The sequence below is a fragment of the Schistocerca gregaria genome, chromosome 1 (genome assembly GCF_023897955.1).
Source record: "Schistocerca gregaria isolate iqSchGreg1 chromosome 1, iqSchGreg1.2, whole genome shotgun sequence".
Lineage (NCBI taxonomy): Eukaryota > Metazoa > Arthropoda > Insecta > Orthoptera > Acrididae > Schistocerca > Schistocerca gregaria.
Genome location: NC_064920.1, coordinates 1,051,745,225 through 1,051,752,156, shown reverse-complemented (window position 1 = coordinate 1,051,752,156; position 6,932 = coordinate 1,051,745,225).

The following is a 6,932-nucleotide window of genomic DNA, read 5'->3' as shown; positions in this document are numbered from 1 at the left end:
CCTTCCTGGGACAATGAATTCACGGTGTTCTTATTTCAATTTCCAGGAGTGTAGGTGATGTGATTTTCATTAATCATGAACATCAATAAATCACTGGCTCGCATTCGGGAGGACGACGGTTCAATCCCGTCTCCGGCCATCCTGATTTAGGTTTTTAGTGATTTCCCTAAATCGCTTCAGGCAAATGCCGGGATGGTTCCTTTGAAAGGGTACGGCCGATTTCCTTCCCCATCCTTCCCTCCCCCGAGCTTGAGCTCCGTCTCTAATGACCTCGTTGTCGACGGGACGTTAAACACTAATGTCCTCTTCCTCCTCCATTAACATTAATGTCACCTGAGGCCTTGATTAGCTATAATCTCTTGTGTTTTTGAGCTGGCGAGATTTATGGTTATTCTGGAATCTTCATACAAGTTTTTGATTACCTATAGAAGTAGTATCGGGTACCCGCTTTCTTCCATTATTGTCCGTACACGGTTTCTAATGAACGAGTGAAAAGTTCTCTCAAATAAAAACCACGTCTGTTTCTAAAATGAATTCACACGTTGTTTTCCAACAGTTCTTTCAATACTAACAATGTTATCGTCTGGGAGATACTCTCCCTAATCCAGTTTGTTCTTCCCCCGTGATTGCAAATGCTAACGCTCTCAGACGAGTATTTAAGCGTTTTGTTAAACGTAATAAATTGCATTTAAAATACTTATAAGTACCTCTGTAACTGTTGCATATATTTATTAATCCTTTTATTAGAAAAAAATAGACGTTATGTTTACAGTCTTCCAATCAGCAGGGATTATTTAACTTTGCCAGCAGTTGTTGAATAAATATAAAAGTCTTAACTCACACAATATTTCTCCATATTTAATTAGCTCGATATTTATTGCAATTGCGTTGCACGCTTTACACCTTAGGCTCTTTCAAACACGTTGGTGCTCGTCTTATTTTATAGGCTCAATTGACTTATTATATTGGTGCGTGACGTATTCTCTACCCTATATAAATGCGTGGTGACTGTTCTTTCGAACGTGTCCGAAACAACAGACACTACGTGGAACCTGCAACTGTGATACATATTATGTAAATTGAAGATTCAGGGAGGAGAAAGGAATGGGAAGGAAAGGGACTGATGATATCACCAGCATCTCACTTTATGCGGGATCAGTAGGAACGAGTGAAAATCTGTGTCAGACTTGGACTCGAACCCGGTATCTCCTGCTTACTAGGCAGTTGCGTCAAGAAGCACTGCACCACCCAGACACAGCGCTAATCGCAAATGGGCGGACTATCTCGGCACGCTCTTCGGCTGGCATTCCCATCTAGCACACCACAGTTTATACACAGTATACGTGCTTCTTAATTTTAAATTCCCACTGGAGTTCAAACGTAAATCTGCATCTGCAGGTGGCGATGTTGATTGGCTGCGGAGCTTGCCGAGATAGTTCTTGCGTTTGCAGTTAACATTGTGTACAGGCAGCGCAGTGAAACACAACTGCCTTATAAGCAGGAGATCCCAGGTTTGAGTACATGTCTGTCACATATTTTCATTCATCATCGCTGATTCCGCATACAGTTCTGATGCAGATGACATCATCAGCTCTTTCTAGTCCCTCCACCTTCAATTTACATAATATTCCTCACCTGTTGCAGCAGGTTCATTATACCACTGTGTTTACAATGTTGATCCCTTTTTAGGTTTCTATATTTCATTCAGTAATGATGGAACCCTTATAGATCGCTTTGTTGCCTGTTTATATGGCTGTCCGACTGTTGTTATTCCCTTCTCATGAAAGGGTAGAGGTATGAAGTTGAAATTTGCGTCACATACTAAGGTGTAAGGTCCCTTGGCGGTGTGAACAATTTAAGCTCATAGATCAATGCAGTCGAAAGAAACAGGCATGTGTGTCATATAATTTGGTACTCGCGAACTTATTCATCACAACCTATAGATGAAATAGCAACATGTATGTTGGGCCTGAATTAGGGCAAGTCTGGCCTTAGCAGCCGAGAGGAGCAGACGTGTTGTGTGTTTCCAACTGCAGTACGAGCACGCTCGCTTTGTTTACATCCTCCAGCCGACACTATCATGAGGCTGTAGCGCGAAAAGATCATGGCGAATCAATATGGAAGGGTAACATTGAAATTCTCTTTTAGAAAAGAATTTGCCAGACCAAAAACACTCGATGTCGAGCACTTTTTAAAGTAGGAGACCTAGATCCCACCTGCTGACATCACCATCCTTTACTTTTCGATCATTAAGTAGTGCAGTCTATGTAAAACTTATTTACGATGCTACAGAAGACTAGGTTCTTAGAGATGAAGCATGGACTCTGCTTCATCTACGCAGACAGAAATGCTGGTTGCCTATGCCAGATTGGGATGTGGACTGTACACATATTCAAACTACCCTAGGAACTCCCAGTGGCAGAGACATCATCATGGTGCTCCACCCCTACGACAAGGTACAAGACCAAATAACAAAAAATCTAAGGTTTATCAAGCCCTCAATGGAGTGTGTTAAGTGTACATTGAACTCTGATGATATGTACCATAACTATAAATAGGAGGCCTAGGATGGGGGAAAGAGTGCCTCCAGTGTTGGATCACACAGCTTCCACCGCATGATGTTGCACTTCCACAGAGCCAATGACCTTCCCAGTGACTTACAAAACAGTGCTCATATCTCTGCCAGTCTATACACAACAGACCAACGTTGCTATTCCGGAAAAACTATCCATAGACTGACGTCTGGCCGATTAGTCAGCCTAGCCAGCTTCAAAAGCCTATACAGTGCCATCAATACCAGTGAGTTCTCGCTTCCCACGCCCGGGTTCCCAGGTTCGATTCTCGGCTGGGTCAGGGATTTTCTCTGCCTCGTGATGGCTGGGTGTTGTATGATGTCCTTAGGTTAGTTAGGATTAAGTAGTTCTAAGTTCTAGGGGACTGATGACCTAAGATGTTAAGTCCCATAGTGCTCAGAGCCATTTGAACCAATACCAGTGAACACTGCAGGCTGTGCTGGCAGCAGGATTACAGTCGATTCATTCGTAATATAAACCAATGCCTTTGTGTGGGTGAGGTACGAATTAATGCCATCATCTGACATGGATGGCGCTGCACGAAAACAGTATTCACTGAAACGCCAAAAGCTATGCCGCCGGACTGCGTCAGAATACTGCAGCACCATCTCACTGGAGGAAGGAGAGCTGATCATGCAGGATGCCAGTCATGAGGCTAAAACCTTTGCCTCTGACTCAATCACTGCAGAATGGTCCACAGGATGGTGGCGTCCATCAGCCAGTCCACTATGGCCAATAATGATGAACAGGAAGGTTCCAGTGCAGGCTACTGAACTGCTCGGTCCTTTCTTATGAACCACTGTGACATGAACAGACCTCCACGTCCATGTGATGGGCCAAGGATGTCGAGACCAACTAGTGCCCAATCTGGGGACCACTGAGGTGCTGCCAGACCATCCAGTCTGAAGAATGGGAGGGTCACCATTGGCAAGGTGTGATGTCACTCGTGATGTCCGCTTCTCTCCACTATCACAGTGGATAACCTTACCTAATCACTGCAGCCCCAGGTTTACCGCTTAGCCACGTTGAATATCAACATGGTTAGCTCCTCTTCCAAGATCCAACTCCTGAGAGAAACTAGCCACAGGAGTCAACTTAGCATTCCTTGAAGAACTGCGAATGAATATACTCTTTGACTTCTCCGGTTACACAACCTACAAGATGCCTGGTAGTCCCCCAGACACTGGCAGTGCGATTTTAGGGCCTGATGGTTCCCATCCACTTGAGACTTAGTGGTCATAGCTCTTGACACCCAGTTCATTAATGTACACACACCACTGGGCACCACCAAACATCGTGACCAGGCCAGATTCTATTCCTTGTGGTGGGCCAAGGATGTCGAGACCAGCTAGTGCCCACTCCCCTCTCTTAGGATGGTATGAAAACAGCGTCTTCGCTAGCGTTTTCTATTGCGTCCTTCCTCCCAAAGGACCAAATCCAACACTACACGTCATCTCTGGAAATGGTGCAGTGATTCATGACCTTCCCTTGCACGACACGGGGGCAAAGGCAAACAGTAACAGTCCTGGACACATGCATCTTACTAGTCACGAGCCGACTGGATCGTATATATGTGTCACAAGGTCTTACACACGGAGTGGTGGCCGTTGGACGATGTCCTCTTGCCGTTTCCAACTGTAGCGCCTATATCTGCGCAATGCATCCACAATCCAACAAATCTAGCATAGTAAAGGCTTTTGTAAGATGAACTTTACTCACCTCCAACACATACACTGCCTTCGGAAAGTCGCCACAACGTTGACTTACTGTGAAAAATGTTATTCCCGATAATCTTTGATTTTGGCGTGATGACCCCTCAGTGCAAAACCAGCTATCTGCACGACACATGTGCAGTTTAGGAGGACATAGCTGCATGGCACCAGTAAACACTTGATTTTTAATATGTGACCCTCAGGGATCTCGACGGTCTACTCCCATGGCCCGACAGACATCGAGAACACCAAATCAAGGCTCACGTGCTGCCGTTGATGAAGCGCCGATTAGAATGCTCCGAAATCTGTCCGTGACAACTTGGTCAAACAGCCGCAGAGGTACCCACCATGCGCCACATTGAGGCAGATGTGATGACATCGCTGATGGTTAATCACACACCTTAAAGCGCGAGATGTCGCACTTGTACAACCGAAGCAACCATAGTGAAAGCCAAAGAGGATGAGTTTCTTTACATTTAGCAGGAAAGAACCAAAGCTTGTGAGGCCACTGTGAAAGGATTACAGCAGGTGAGGTGCACTATAGAAATAGCAACAGTGACAATATTAACAGAGGAAGTCTCACCTCAAGACGTGGGCGACGCCTTGGGGAAGGTTGAAGTCGCTATGTCTCAAGAGCCAGATGGATTACCAGTCGCATTTTACTGGATGTTCCATGACTTTATGATATCCCACTACTAACAATGTTCCATAACTCATGTCCTCAGGATGCACTGTACCACCTACTTCTATCTTTGGACATCTTATACTGCTACACAAGCCAGCTGGAGAGCAATCGATCAAAGACTATTGGCCACTTACAGTATTCATTGCGATTACAATATCGTCGCCAGATTTTTGGCAGGCCGCACTAATACGACATTGACGATGATCTTCACCCTGGAACCGCCGTCTCAGGATGGAGATGCCAGCATGAAAATGTTCACCGGTGATTGCAAGGACTTAGAGATTGCTCGGCAAGCCTCCACAGAGAGGCGATCGTCTTTATCAGTTTCGATCGTGCCTTGTGTAGAGTGCACAATAACGTCCTCCTGGAGGTGATGAACCATATGGAATTTCCCCTGAGGCTCATCGACACCCCGTGGTACTTTTTGGCAGCTGCCAGCTCTCAGGTCCAGGTCAACAGATGGACGGTGAACCCGGTACCCATTAAGAGGGCTCTATAAAAGGTCCCCTTTCTATCTAGCTTTATGTAATCGCGTTTGAACCACTCCTCAGGGGGTCTCAACCCCAGACCCTCTGACATCACACTGCGGAACATCACCTTCCATTAATAGGGGGTACGCCAGACACCTGGCACTGCTGATTCGTTCCACCGACGAAGTCCGCAGCGTAATAAACTTGATCGAACCATACAGACAGGCTGTGGGCAGTCATCTGAACTTCAGCAAGTCGACAACGTTGCATATCGAGGGTCGTCTCGGGTCAGGCTCTATCACTACCCGCCTGCTGTTAATGAACTGAGGTATTTGTGAGTCACGTTTACAAAGGATGTGGCAATCTATCTACGGTTACTATAAATCTTACTAGTGATGGGAATAGGTTGGGGACTTCAGACGGTGTTCCGGTATGAATGTCCATCGGACACTTGTTTAAAGTACGTTATGACACTCTTATCCTCTCCACACATGACAGAGAGCTGAGACTGGTTAACGTCTGGGAACAGGCAGCTGCCCTCTGTAAGAGCAATGTGTGGAAATGGTGGACCAGTCAACACGCCTCTCTCATGGGTCATCTATTGCAGGTTCTGATGCTAGTCTCTTATGTCTCACCAGTGCCAGTTGAGCACATCATGACGTATCGACTTTCATTCTCAAATACAGCTACGTGATATCGGATCTCGGTGCAACACGACCGCTGAAAGCGAAAGGTTCTTACATCAAGCTTCTGCGGGTGGTTCCTCCTAACGTGGTAGAAATTAGGTACCCAGCTGCCATTAGCCACGAGTGTCGAAAACGATGCACCACTGTTTCTACCCATCACAATGTGCGCAACGTGGTAACAAGTCACCAACAAAAAATATCGGACTAGACACCAGCTCCACGCTATCGAATTAACGGACGCCCTCCTTTTCGCAGACTGTCTTCTCCTGGATGCGCGTGTCTTCGTCCGGCGTTTAGCGACTGACACAGAAGCGTGCTACCTCCGCGTCGCACCTGACTTCGCTCAACATCGGACCCTCCAGATGACTGTTATTTTCCCCCACTAAATATCATGCGCTTCCATGGTGGGAAGGGAATTACTGTATCTTTGGCGAAGGTGAGGAAGTGGAGGTTGATTACTGGCGGTTCTGAAAAACGCTCACAACCTCCTCTAATGCACACAGAGGTGGAGCGGTATGTGTAATAATTAAAAAACGGGGTAACGTCTTAAAAAATAGCGATCGCTGAAACACGTGCATGGAAACCGAGAGGTCGCGAGACCGAATCTCGTTCAGGAGACTAAGACGAGACGCGCTAGAAAGGATACACCAACTAAGATAGTGCGCAGAAAACTATAAACTCACCAAACGTAAGCCAAAAACGATATATCTGTAGGAGAACTTTAAACGAAGAGAAGAGGTCGTTGTGGGAAAGAGAAGGAAACAAACTGAGGGAGAAACCTCAAGAGACTCATACGTTGCACTGTA